The sequence below is a fragment of the Scyliorhinus torazame genome, chromosome 19 (assembly GCF_047496885.1).
Source record: "Scyliorhinus torazame isolate Kashiwa2021f chromosome 19, sScyTor2.1, whole genome shotgun sequence".
Lineage (NCBI taxonomy): Eukaryota > Metazoa > Chordata > Chondrichthyes > Carcharhiniformes > Scyliorhinidae > Scyliorhinus > Scyliorhinus torazame.
In genome coordinates, this window is record NC_092725.1 from 69379900 (window position 1) to 69394521 (window position 14622).

Below are 14622 nucleotides of genomic sequence, written 5' to 3' on the forward strand. Positions count from 1 at the left end.
AAGGAACATGTACTATATGTCCTTGATACGTATGTCCCTGTCAGGCAGGGAAGAGATGGTCGAGTGAGAGAACCATGGTTGACAAGAGATGTTGAATGTCTTGTTAAGAGGAAAAAGGAGACTTATGTAAGGCTGAGGAAACAAGGTTCAGACAGGGCGCTGGAGGGATACAAGATAGCCAGGAGGGAACTGAAGAAAGGGATTAGGAGAGCTAAGAGAGGGCATGAACAATCTTTGGCGGGTAGGATCAAGGAAAACCCCAAGGCCTTTTACACATATGTGAGAAATATGAGAATGACTAGAGCGAGGGTAGGTCCGATCAAGGACAGTAGCGGGAGATTGTGTATTGAGTCTGAAGAGATAGGAGAGGTCTTGAACGAGTACTTTTCTTCTGTATTTACAAATGAGAGGGGCGATATTGTTGGAGAGGACAGTGTGAAACAGACTGGTAAGCTCGAGGAAATACTTGTTAGGAAGGAAGATGTGTTGGGCATTTTGAAAAACTTGAGGATGGACAAGTCCCCCGGGCCTGACGGGATATATCCAAGGATTCTATGGGAAGCAAGAGATGAAATTGCAGAGCCATTGGCAATGATCTTTTCGTCCTCACTGTCAACAGGGGTGGGACCAGGGGATTGGAGTGTGGCGAATGTCATGCCCCTGTCAAAAAAGGGACTAGGGATAACCCTGGGAATTACAGGCCAGTTAGTCTTACTTCGGTGGTAGGCAAAGTAATGGAAAGGGTACTGAAGGATAGGATTTCTGAGCATCTGGAAAGACACTGCTTGATTAGGGAGAGTCAGCACGGATTTGTGAGGGGTAGGTCTTGCCTTACAAGTCTTATTGAATTCTTTGAGGAGGTGACCAAGCATGTGGATGAAGGTAAAGCAGTGGATGTAGTGTACATGGATTTTAGTAAGGCATTTGATAAGGTTCCCCATTGTAGGCTTATGCAGAAAGTAAGGAGGCATGGGATAGTGGGAAATTTGGCCAGTTGGATAACGAACTGGCTAACCGATAGAAGTCAGAGAGTGGTGGTGGATGGAAAATATTCAGCTTGGAGCCCAGTTACCAGTGGCGTACCACAGGGATCAGTTCTGGGTCCTCTGCTGTTTGTGATTTTCATTAATGACTTGGATGAGGGAGTTGAAGGGTGGGTCAGTAAATTTGCAGACGATACGAAGACTGGTGGAGTTGTGGATAGTGAGGAGGGCTGTTGTCGGCTGCAAAGAGACATAGATAGGATGCAGAGCTGGGCTGAGAAGTGGCAGATGGAGTTTAACCCTGAAAAGTGTGAGGTTGTCCATTTTGGAAGGACAAATATGAATGCGGAATACAGGGTTAACGGTCGGGTTCAAGGCAATGTGGAGGAGCAGAGAGATCATGGGGTCTATGTTCATACATCTTTGAAAGTTGCCACGCAAGTGGATAGAGCTGTGAAGAAGGCCTATGGTGTGCTAGCGTTCATTAACAGAGGGATTGAATTAAAGAGCCGTGAGGTGCTGATGCAGCTGTACAAAACTTTGGTAAGGCCACATTTGGAGCACTGTGTACAGTTCTGGTCGCCTCATTTTAGAAAGGATGTGGACGTTTTGGAAAAGGTGCAATGGAGATTTACCAGGATGTTGCCTGGAATGGAGAGTAGGTCTTATGAGGAAAGGTTGCGGGTGCTAGGCCTTTTCTCATTAGAACGGAGAAGGATGAGGGGCGACTTGATAGAGGTTTATAAGATGATCAGGGGAATAGATAGAGTAGACAGTCAGAGACTTTTTCCCCAGGTGGAACAAACCATTACAAGGGGACCTAAATTTAAGGTGAATGGTGGAAGATATAGGGGGGATGTCAGAGGTAGGTTCTTTACCCAGAGAGTAGTGGGGGCATGGAATGCACTGCCTGTGGAAGTAGTTGAGTCGGAAACATTAGGGACCTTCAAGCAGCTATTGGATAGGTACATGGATTACGGTAGAATGATACAGTGTAGATTAATTTGTTCTTAAGGGCAGCACGGTAGCATTGTGGATAGCACAATTGCTTCACAGCTCCAGGGTCCCAGGTTCGATTCCGGCTTGGGTCACTGTCTGTGCAGAGTCTGCACATCCTCCCAGTGTGTGCGTGGGTTTCTTCCGGGTGCTCCGGTTTCCTCCCACAGTCCAAAGATGTGCAGGTTAGGTGGATTGGCCATGATAAATTGCCCTTAGTGTCCAAAATTGCCCTTAGTGTTGGGTGGAGGTGTTGACCTTGGGTGGGGTGCTCTTTCCAAGAGCCGGTACAGACTCAATGGGCCGAATGGTCTCCTTCTGCACTGTAAATTCTACGATTAATCTAGGACAAAGGTTCGGCACAACATCGTGGGCCGAAGGGCCTGTCCTGTGCTGTATTTTTCTATGTTCTATGTTCTTTGCTTTCTATTAATTAACCAATCCTCTATCCATGCTGTTACTTTACCCTTAACGCCATGCATCATTATCTTTTGCAGCAACCTTTTGTGTGGCACCTTGTCAAAAGCTTTCTGAAAATCCAGATATACCACATCCATTGTCTCCCCATTGACTACCGCACTGGTAATGTCCTCAAAAAATTCCACTAAATTAGTTAGGCATGACCTGCCCTTAATCACCCATGCTGCATCTGTCCAATGGGATAATTTTCATCCAAATGCCTCCCTATTTGAAATGAAATGAAAATGAAAATGGCTTATTGTCACAAGTCGGCTTCAATGAAGTTACTGTGAAAAGCCCCTAGTCGCCACATTCCGGCACCTGTTCGGGGAGGCTGGTACGGGAATTGAACCGTGCTGCTGGCTTGCTTGGTCTGCTTTAAAAGCCAGCGATTTAGCCCAGTGTGCTAAACCACCCCCTTCCTTGATTCCTTGATGATATTTCTTCCTTGATGATAAATTCCAGAATCTTCCCTAATACCGAAGTTAAGCAAACTGGCCTATAATTACCTGTTTTCTGCCTACCCCCTTTTTTAAACAGTGGTGTCACGTTTGCTAATTTCCAATCCGCTGGGACCGCCCCAGAGTCTAGTGAATTTTGGTGAATTATCACTAGTGCATTTGCAATTTCCCTAGCCATCTCTTTTAGCACTCTGGGATGCATTCCATCAGGGCCAGGAGACTTGTCTACCTTTAACCCCATTAGCTTGCGCATCACTACCTCTTTAGTGATAACAATCATCTCAAGGTCCTCACCTGTCATAGCCTCATTTCCATCAGTCACTGGCATGTGACTTGCTAAATTGCTAAATTGAGCCCTTAGTATCCAAAGAGATCTAGGTTAGGCGGAGTTACGGAGATAGGGTGGGGGAGTGGGCCTGGGTAGGGTGCTCTTTCAGAGGATCGGTGCAGGCTCAATGGGCCGAATAGCCTTCTCCTTATACTGTAGGAATTCTATGGTTCTACGCTAGAAACTTGAAATAAATACTTGCAGACCGGTGACTGCTCATATCAAGGCTCCAAAATCTAGGACTTGGCTCCTCACTCTGTAACTGGATCCTCGACTTTCTGGCCCACAGACCACAATCAGTGAGAATAAACAACACCTCCTCAACAATAGTCCTCAACACCGGGGCAACGCAAGGCTGCTTACTTAGCCCCCTGCGATACGCACTGTGTACACACGACTGCGTGGCAAAATTTGGTTCCATCTCCATCTACAAGTTTGCTGACAATACGACCATAGTGGGCCAGATCTCGAATAACGACGAGCCAGAATACAGGAGGAAGATAGAGAACCTAGTGGAGTGGTGCAGCGATAACAATCAATCCCTCAATGCCAGCAAAACTAAAGAGCTGGTCATTGACTTCAGGAAGCCCTGTGCAGACCCCTGTCAGTATCAACGGGGCCGAGGTGGAGATGGTTAGCAGTTTCAAATTCCTAGGGGTACATATCACCAAAAATCTGTCCTGGTCCACCCACGTCGACGCCCCCCTGCAACTAACGGTGACCAACTCCTTGAAGTAGATGATAAATGGTTGGCATCTCTACTAGAACTCTTCAATTGGCCCCTCACAGTGCATTTAACCTTCTCCCAGTGTAGAAACTCCATTCAGTCACTAGCCAAACTGAGGCACTGGGCGGAGTTGCCAACCTCCGCCCCAGCAGGACTCGCCTTGAGCGATCAGTGAGGTGAAGGCAAGAACATCCGTCTCCGCACCCGTCCGCAGCTCTGGCAAGTCCGATACCCCGAAAACGGCTACCACGGGACAGGGTTCAATCTCGATGTTCAGAATCACCGAGGGTGTTGAAAAGCCGAGTTATTAGTATCACCGATGAACTCAATACATTCTATGTTCGGTTCGAGCAGGAAACCATCAAACCATTGTCAACTTCCCCAGCAGCCTCAGACACACCCATACCTACCGTCTCAGCTTCCAAAGTCAGATTGGCCTTCTTGAAAGTGAACCCTCGGAAAGCGACGGGTCCTGAGGGAGTGCACTCAGTTCCTGCGTGAATAACTGAAGGGTGTGTTTGATGACATCTTCATCCTCTCCCTACTCAGTTTCCCACCTGCTTCAAGACCTCCATCATACCGGTGCCAAAGAAGAACCAGACAGCGTTCCTCAATGACTACCATCCAGTGGCCTTGACATCTATCATTTTGAACTGCTTCAAGAGATTGGTCATGAGACACATCAACTCCATACTTCCAGTATGCCTTAATCCACTGCAATTTGCATACTGCCGCAACCGGTCCACAGCAGATGTCATCTCCCTGGCCTCCACTCATCCCTGGAGCATCTCGACTACAAGGACTCGTACATCAGACTCCTATTCATTGACTACAGCTCCACCTTCAACACCATTATTCTAGCAAAGCTCATTTCAAAACTCCAAAACCTAGGGCTTGGCTCTTCCCTCTGCAACTGGATCCTCGACTTCCTGACCCATAGACCACAATCAGTAAGGATAAACAATAATACCTCCTCCATGATATTCCTCAATACCGGGGCCCTGCAAGGCTGCGTACTTAGCCTCTTACTATATTCCCTAAACACATGCGACTGTGTGGCAAAATTTAACTCCAACTCTACCTACAAGTTTGCTGATGTAGTGGGTCAGATCTCGAATAATGATGAGTCAGAGTACAGGAGATAGAGAACCTAGTGCCGTGGTGTGACGACAGCAATCTCTCCCTCAACGTCAGCAAAACTAAAGAACTGGTCATTGATTTCAGGAAGCAAAGTACTGTACACACCCCTGTCAGCATCAACGGAGCCGAGGTTGAGATTGTTGACAAGTTCAAATTCCTAGGGGTACACATCACCAAAAATCTGTCCTGGTCCACACACGTCGACGCTACCATCAAGAAAGCACAATAGCGCCTATACTTCCTCAGGAAACTAAGGAAATTTGGCATGTCCACACTGACTCTTCCTAATTTTTACAGATACACCATAGAAAGCATCCTATCTGGCTGCATCACAGCCTGGTATGGCAACTGCTCAGCCTAAGACCACAAGAAACTACAGAGTTGTGAACACAGCACAGTCCATTATGCAAACCCGCCTCTCATCCATTGATTCTGTCTACACCTCCCGCTACCTTGGGAAAGCGGGCAGCATAATCAAACACCCCTCCCACCCGGGTTATTCTCTCATCCAACCTCTTCCTTCGGGCAGGAGATACAAAAGTCTGAGGACACACACTAACAGGTTCAAAAACAGCTTCTTCCCCACTGTCACCAGACTCCAGAATGACTCTCTTATGTACTCAACTGATCTCTCCACACATCTTCTCTAGTGACTAGCATTGCCATCCGATGCTTCACCCGATGCCTGTGCCTATGTATTTACATTGCGTATTTATGTATGTTGTATGTTTTTTCGTGCATGGAACGATCTGTCCGTACTGTACGCAGAAAAACACTTTTCACTGTACGTCCGTAGAGGTGACAATAAATCAAATCCAATCCAATGGAAAAAGGGGGAGACCAAAAAACTCAGCAGTTTGGGAATGTTTCAGCTCCTTTAAATCAAGACACGTCACCTGCCAGTCCAAAATGTGACGTGCGGCCGAAAGGGAATCAGTGAGCGGGAGTGTCCAGGGAGGGGGCTGCGCAGATTTGAGTTTTGCTGCTTTAAGGATTTCCTGCAGCCAGTGTTGGGATGACGGAACTGGCAGCGCCTTTCACTTACTGACACACCATTGGCTGGCCGGCGGCAGTGGAGTCAGTTTCACATCGCTCTGGAAATAACCCACCAGTCTGTATCCTGCCAAATCCTGTCCTGCCCGCTACTGCTCCACACTGAGGTGAGTGTCTGCGACCGGGACCCAGAACTTTCAGCAGATCCTACCGCCCCCCCCCCCCTTCTCTCTTTCTCTGTCTCGGCCGGCGTGCAAAAGGATCATGTTTGATTTCACCCTCCCTGTTTTCAATGCAGTTGTCCCGGATAACCTTTCTCTCTCTCTCTCTCCCCCCCGCGGTCAGCAGGGAATGGCCCAAGCTCCAGGAACAGCTGCTGAAATGGACAAATGACACAGTCATTTCAAGGACAGAGACAGAGCCCTGGACAGAGACAGCCTCGGCTGCTGCCGTCAGTGGCTTTATATTTAGAATCAGTAATCTGTCAGGATGGGAAAACATTGCCTCACACACGTTTTCACTTCCTGTACATTAAACCCTCCATGCCAGCAGAATTCGTCGCCTGGCTACCAGGGAAGCAAAGGCCAAAACGTCATCCTTTCTCTCCTGGACTCCCGAGTCCCCCAAAACCCCAAAAATTGCCACCTCTGGACTCATCACCACCCTTGTTTTTAGTACGCGGGACATAATGTTCGCGAATCCCTGCCAGTACCCCCTGAGGTTTGGACATGCCCAGAACATGTGGACATGGTTCGCTGGTCCTCCCGAACATCTGGCGCACCTGTCCTCTAATCCAAAGAATTTACTCATCCAGGCCACTGTCACGTCGGCCCGGTGGACGACCTTAAATTGAATCAGGCTGAGACGAGCGCATGTTGCGGTCACGTTTACCTGCTCAACGCCTCCGCCCATAAGCCCTCTTCTATTTCACCTCCGAGCTCCTCTTCCCACTTAAACGTCATAACGTTTGGCACACAGTTTTCAATCCTAGCTGCCAAGAGCTTGGCCAGTATTTTAGCATCTACATTGAACAGAGAGATCGGCCTATAGGACCCAAATGCATTTGGGTCTTTGTCCCATTTCAATATCGGGGAGATGGTGGCCTGTGACATCGTCGGGGGTAAAACCCCTCTGTCTCTTGCCTCGTTAAAAACCCTAATCAGCACCAGCCCCACTATCTCAGAGAACTTTATATAAAACTCCACCGGATACCCATCTGGCCCCGGGGCTTTATCCGATTGCATGGCCCTCAAGCCCCCCAATATTTCTTTGGTCCTAATCGGGGGCCCCAGCCCGTCCACCAACCCCCTCCCCACTTTTGGGAAGGTCAGTCCATCCAGAAAGCCCCTCATCCTCTCCGGCCCCGCAGGGGGTTCCGAGGTGTAAAGCTTACTATAGAAGTCCCTGAACACCTTGTTCAGCCCTGCCGGATCTCCTACCAAGTTTCTCCCCCACCCGGCGACTACCTTCCCTATTTCCCTGGCTGCCTCAGCATTCTACTGGCTTTCTCCCCGTGCTCATAGATCGCATCCCTCGCCTTCCTAAGCTGCTCCACAGCCTTACCTGTGGACAACACCCCAAACTCAGCCTGTAGCCCTCGTCGTACCCTTAATAGCTCTGCCCTTGGGGTCTCCGCATATCTCCTGTCTACCTGTAAGATCTCCTTTACCAGTCAGTCCGTTTCTGCCCTATCCGTCCTGTCCCTATGTGCTCGAATCAAGATCAGTTCCCCTCTCACCACTGCCTTCAGCGCCTCCCAAAGCACCGCAGCTGAGACTTCCCCTGTGTCATTGACCTGCAGGTAGTTTTGCATACATTTCCTCACCCTCTCACACACCGCCTCATCTGCCAACAAACCAACATCTAGCCTCCATTGAGGGCGCTGAAAACTTTCCTTGCAGACCTGCAGATCAACCCAGTGTGGAGCATGGTCCGAAATAGCGATCGCTGAATATCCTACGTCTGTCACTCCCGCCAGCAAATCGCTGCTCATGATGAAAAAATCGATTTGGGAATACACCTTATGAACATGTGAATAGAACGAAAACTCCTTCCCCGTCAGTCGACTAGCCTTCCATGGATCAGCCCCCCCATTTGCTCCATATACCCCCTCAGTTCTTTTGCCATTGCCTGCACCTTACCCGTTTTTGAACACGACCGGTCAAGGCCGGGGTCAAGGACTGTGTTAAAATCACCTCCCATAATCAGCCTGTGCGAGTCCAGGTCAGGTAACTTCCCCAGCAGTCTCTTAATAAAATCCACATCGTCCCAATTTGGGGCATATACATTGACCAAAACTACCCTCATCCTCTCGAGCTTACCACTCACCATGACAAATCTGCCTCCCCTATCCGAGATTGTACTACCCACTTCGAATTGCACCCGTTTGTTAACCAAAATCGCGACCCCCCTGGTTTTAGTGTCCAGCCCCGAATGGAAGACCTGGCTAATCCAGCCCTTCCTTAATCTGACCTGGTCAGCTACCTTCAGATGAGTCTCCTGAAGCATTATTACGTCCGCCTTCAGCGCCCTCAGATGCGCGAACACACGTGCCCTTTTTACCAGCCCGTTTAACCCTCTAACGTTCCAGGTGATCAACCTGGTTGAGGGGCACCGTGCCTCCCCCACCTCGCCATCTCCTTTCTTGGGCCGCCCCTAGCCCCTGTGTCGCTCTTCCCCTGGCCCGCCTCCTGGCAGCCCCCACCTGCGACCTCCTCCATGTTACCAAACCCAAATCCCTCCCTTGTCAGCAGATCAACTACCCCCCCCCCCCCCCCAGCAACAACACCCTGTAGCCTAACCCCTACCATAAACTAGCTATATACACCCCCCCCCCCCCCACCTGGCTTCCGTAGACCAGCTCACCCAGCTAGCCTGGTGACTCTCGACTCCGGCGGCAACAAGTCTCCCACCTATTGTTCCCTCTGACACCCCCCCCCCCCACCCCGGCCCATAAGCACCACTTCCCCAAACCAGCCACCCTCGAGCTCTGAAGGAAAAAAAAACCCAAGGAACAAAGAACACCCGAGGCTAGTGCAAATCGAATAAAACAAAATAAATAATAGACACTTCCAACCACCCCGATCAGAACACAAAAAGCCCCCAGCACCAAGTACCTTAACTACCCTCTTTTTCCAGTGAAACCTCGAGTAAAGAAGAGAAAAAAAACAACACAACACAAGAAAAACGGGTAAACATCGCTGAGTAACTTTTTAACTTAAGTCCAAAAAGTCCTTAGTTCGGCACCAGCCCTTCTCTCTTGGCGAAGTCCATCACGTCCTCGGGCTCCTCAAAGTAATGGTGCCGTCCCACGTGCGTGACCTAAAGGCGCATCGGGTACAGCAGCCCAAACTTCAGCTGCTTCTTAAACAGAGTCTGTTTGACTTGCCTGTAGCCTGCCCCCCTTCTGGCCACCTCCACGCTCAGATCCTGGTAGATGCGCAAGACACTGTTATTCCAATGGCAGCTCCGCGTGCACTTGGCCCACTGTAGCACCCGCTCCTTGTCCAGGAACCTGTGGATCCTGACCACCATCGCTCGGGGTGGGGGGTCCCTCATTCGCGGCTGCCTCGCCAGTGCTCTGTGTGCCCTGTCCAACTCCAACGGGCGAGGGAAGGCATCATCCCCCAACAGCTTCTGGAACATGTCTGCCACATACGCCGCGGCACCCTCTCCCTCAGCCCCCTCCGGGAGACCAACGATTCTCAAATTCTGCCGACGGGACCTATTTTCCAGGTCCTCCACCTTTTCCAGAAGCCTTTTTTGTTGATCCTTCAGCCTCTCCATCTCTGCCTCCACCACCGTTTGGTGCTCCTCCTGCTCCTCCAGCGCCTTCTCCAGCTTCTGGATCGTCCCATCCTGGGCATCCAGCCTGTGCCCCAGGCGCTCGATTGATTTCTGAATTGGGTCTAAACTGTCCCGTTTCAGCCTTCTTGGATGGCCATCAGCAAATGCTCCGTTGTTGGCTGGGCTGTCTGCACCGGGGTCCGGACATCGGCCATAGAACATAGAACATAGAACATAGAAAATACAGCACAGAACAGGCCCTTCGGCCCACGATGTTGTGCCGAACCTTTGTCCTAGATTAATCATAGATTATCATTGAATTTACAGTGCAGAAGGAGGCCATTCGGCCCCCCGAGTCCGCACCGGCTCCCGGAAAGAGCACCCCACCCAAACTCAACACCTTCACCCAACACCAAGGTCAATTTGGACATTAAGGGCAATTTATCATTGGCCAATTCACCTAACCTGCACATCTTTGGATTGTGGGAGGAAACCGGAGCACCCGGAGGAAACCCACGCAGACACTGGGAGGACGTGCAGACTCCGCACAGTCAGTGACCCAAGCCTGAATCGAACCTGGGACCCTGGAGCTGTGAAGCAATTGTGCTATCCACAATGCTACCGTGCTGCCCTTGAGAACAAATAAATCTACACTATATCATTTAACCGTAATCCATGTACCTATCCAATAGCTGCTTGAAGGTCCCTAATGTTTCCGACTCAACTACTTCCACAGGCAGTGCATTCCATGCCCCCACTACTCTCTGGGTAAAGAACCTACCTCTGATATCCCTCCTATATCTTCCACCTTTCACCTTAAATTTATGTCCCCTTGTAATGGTTTGTTCCACCCGGGGAAAAAGTCTCTGACTGTCTACTCTATCTATTCCCCTGATCATCTTATAAACCTCTATCAAGTCGCCCCTCATCCTTCTCCGTTCTAATGAGAAAAGGCCTAGCACCCTCAACCTTTCCTCGTAAGACCTACTCTCCATTCCAGGCAACATCCTGGTAAATCTTCTTTGCACCTTTTCCAAAGCTTCCACATCCTTCCTAAAATGAGGCGACCAGAACTGTACACAGTACTCCAAATGTGGCCTTACCAAAGTTTTGTACAGCTGCATCATCACCTCACGGCTCTTAAATTCAATCCCTCTGTTAATGAACGCGAGCACACCATAGGCCTTCTTCACAGCTCTATCCACTTGAGTGGCAACTTTCAAAGATGTATGAACATAGACCCCAAGATCTCTCTGCTCCTCCACATTGCCAAGAACTCTACCGTTAACCCTGTATTCTCTTGCCATATTGTCTACAGCAGCAGCTTCTACACTGCCCTTGTTTGCCCACTTCTTCAATGGTTTGCGATTCTTTCTGCTCCTTAATTCCATTCACTTTATCTGGAGTCAGTGCCTGAGTTCCTCTGCTTTCAGATCCAGCGCTCAAAAGTACAAAAGAGTCAGGGAAAAAGGTCCAAAACTCCGACCGGATCGAGAATCACTAAATGTGCGACTTACTTCCTCATAGCCGCCACCGGAAGACCCCGCTCATAGCCGCCACCGGAAGACCCCGCTCATAGCCGCCACCGGAAGACCCCGCTCATAGCCGCCACCGGAATAACCTATTTATTATTTTAGAAGTGCTGGAACGCACTACCTGAAAGGGTGGTAGAGGTGGGAACATTTCAGAAGCATTTCGGTGAGCACTTGAAATTAAAAGGCTATGGACAAAGTGCTGGAAAATGGGATTGGACTAGATTGGTGCTTGGAAGGAGCCTTCACTCGCCCCCACACTCACTGACCCCCACACACACTCACTCACCCTCACACACACTCGCTCACCCCCACACACTCACTCACCCCCACACACTCACTCACCCCCACACACACTCACTCACCCTCACACACACTCGCTCACCCCCACACACTCACTCACCCCCACACACTCACTCACCCCCACACACACTCACTCACCCCCACACACACTCGCTCACCCCCACACACTCACTCACCCCCACACACTCACTCACCCCCACACACTCACTCACCCCCACACACACTCACTCACCCCCACACACACTCGCTCACCCCCACACACACACTCACTCACCCCCACACACACTCGCTCACCCCTACACACTCACTCACCCCCACACACACTCACTCACCCCCACACACACTCACTCACCCCCACACACTCACTCACCCCCACACACTCACTCACCCCCACACACACTCACTCACCCTCACACACTCACTCACCCCCACACACACTCACTCACCCCCACACATTCACTCACCCCCACACACACTCACTCACCCTCACACACACTCGCTCACCCCCACACACTCACTCACCCCCACACACTCACTCACCCCCACACACACTCACTCACCCCCACACACACTCACTCACCCCCACACACACTCGCTCACCCCCACACACTCACTCACCCCCACACACTAACTCACCCCCACACACTCACTCACCCCCACACACACTCACTCACCCCCACACACACTCGCTCACCCCCACACACACACTCACTCACCCCCACACACACTCGCTCACCCCTACACACTCGCTCACCCCTACACACTCACTCACCCCCACACACACTCACTCACCCCCACACACTCACTCACCCCCACACACTCACTCACCCCCAAACACACTCACTCACCCCCAAACACACTCACTCACCCCCACACACACTCACTCACCCCCACACACACTCGCTCACCCCCACACACTCGCTCACCCCCACACACTCACTCACCCCCACACACTCACTCACCCCCACACACTCACTCACCCCCACACACACTCACTCACCCCCACACACTCACTCACCCCCACACACACTCACTCACCCCCACACACACTCGCTCACCCCCACACACACACTCACTCACCCCCACACACACTCGCTCACCCCTACACACTCACTCACCCCCACACACACTCACTCACCCCCACACACACTCACTCACCCCCACACACACTCACTCACCCCCACACACTCACTCACCCCCACACACACTCACTCACCCCCACACACACTCACTCACCCCCACACACTCACTCACCCCCACACACTTACTCACCCCCACACACTCACTCACCCCCACACACACTCGCTCACCCACACACACACTCGCTCACCCCCACACACTCACTCACCCCCACACACTCACTCACCCCCACGCACTCACTCACCCCCACGCACTCACTGACCCCCACACACTCACTCACCCCCACACACTCACTCACCCCCACACACTCACTCACCCCCACGCACTCACTGACCCCCACATACACACTCACCCCCCACACACACTCACTGACCCCCACACACACTCACTCATCCCCACACACTCGCTGTCCCCCACACACTCACTCACCCCCACACACACTCACTGTCCCCCACACACTCACTGTCCCCCACACACTCACTCACCCCCACACACACTCACTGACCCCCACACTCTCACTCACACCCTCACACACACTCACTCACAACCCCACACACTCACTCACCCCCACACACACTCACTCACAACCCCACACACTCACACCCCCACACTCACTCACTCACAACCCCACACACTCACTGACCCCCACACACACTCACTGACCCCCACAAACACTCACTCACCCACACACACTCACTCACCCCCCACACACACTCACTGACCCCCACACACTCACTGACCCCCACACACTCACTCACCCCCACACACACTCACTCACCCCCACACACTCACTCACCCCCACACACACTCACTGACCCCCACAAACACTCACTCACCAATGCACACTCACTCACCCCCCACACACACTCACTCACCCCCCACACACACTCATTCACCCCCACACACACTCACTCACCCCCACACACACTCACTCACCCCCACACACACTCACTCACCCCCACACACACTCACTCACCCCCACACACACTCACTCACCCCCACACTCACTCACCCCCACACACACTCACTCACCCCCACACACACTCACTCACCCCCACACACACTCACTCACCCCCACACACACTCACTCACCCCCACACACACACACTCACCCCCACACACGCACACTCACCCCCACACACGCACACTCACCCCCACACACGCACACTCACCCCCACACACACACACATTCACCCCCACACACACACACATTCACCCCCACACACACACATTCACCCCCACACACACACATTCACCCCCACACACACTCACTCACCCCCCCACACACTCACTCACCCCCCCACACACTCACTCACCCCCCCACACACTCACTCACCCCCCCACACACTCACTCACCCCCCCACACACTCACTCACCCCCACACACACTCACTCACCCCCACGCTCACTCACCCCCACACACACTCACTCACCCCCACACACTCACTCACCCCCACACACACACACTCATTCCCACCCCCACACACACTCACCCCCACACACACACACACTCACCCCAACACACACACACATTCACCCCCACACACACACACATTCACCCCCACACACACACACATTCACCCCCACACACACTCACTCACCCCCACACACACTCACTCACCCCCACACACTCACTCACCCCCACACACTCACTCACCCCCACACGCACTCACTCACCCCCACGCACTCACTCACCCCCACGCACTCACTCACCCCCACGCACTCACTCACCCCCACGCACTCACTCACCCCCACGCACTCACTCACCCCCACGC

General features: G+C 51.8%; 1 protein-coding gene across 1 annotated transcript in view; it reads left to right on the forward strand.

Moving 5' to 3' along the window:
- The first annotated feature begins 6099 nt into the window (after nt 1-6099).
- Nucleotides 6100-14622, forward strand: part of aass (aminoadipate-semialdehyde synthase) — a 151419-nt gene continuing 142896 nt past the window's right edge. The window contains exon 1 of the mRNA XM_072484492.1: nt 6100-6254. The gene's annotated coding sequence lies outside the window, so the exon portion shown is untranslated. The remainder of the gene's footprint in view (nt 6255-14622) is intronic.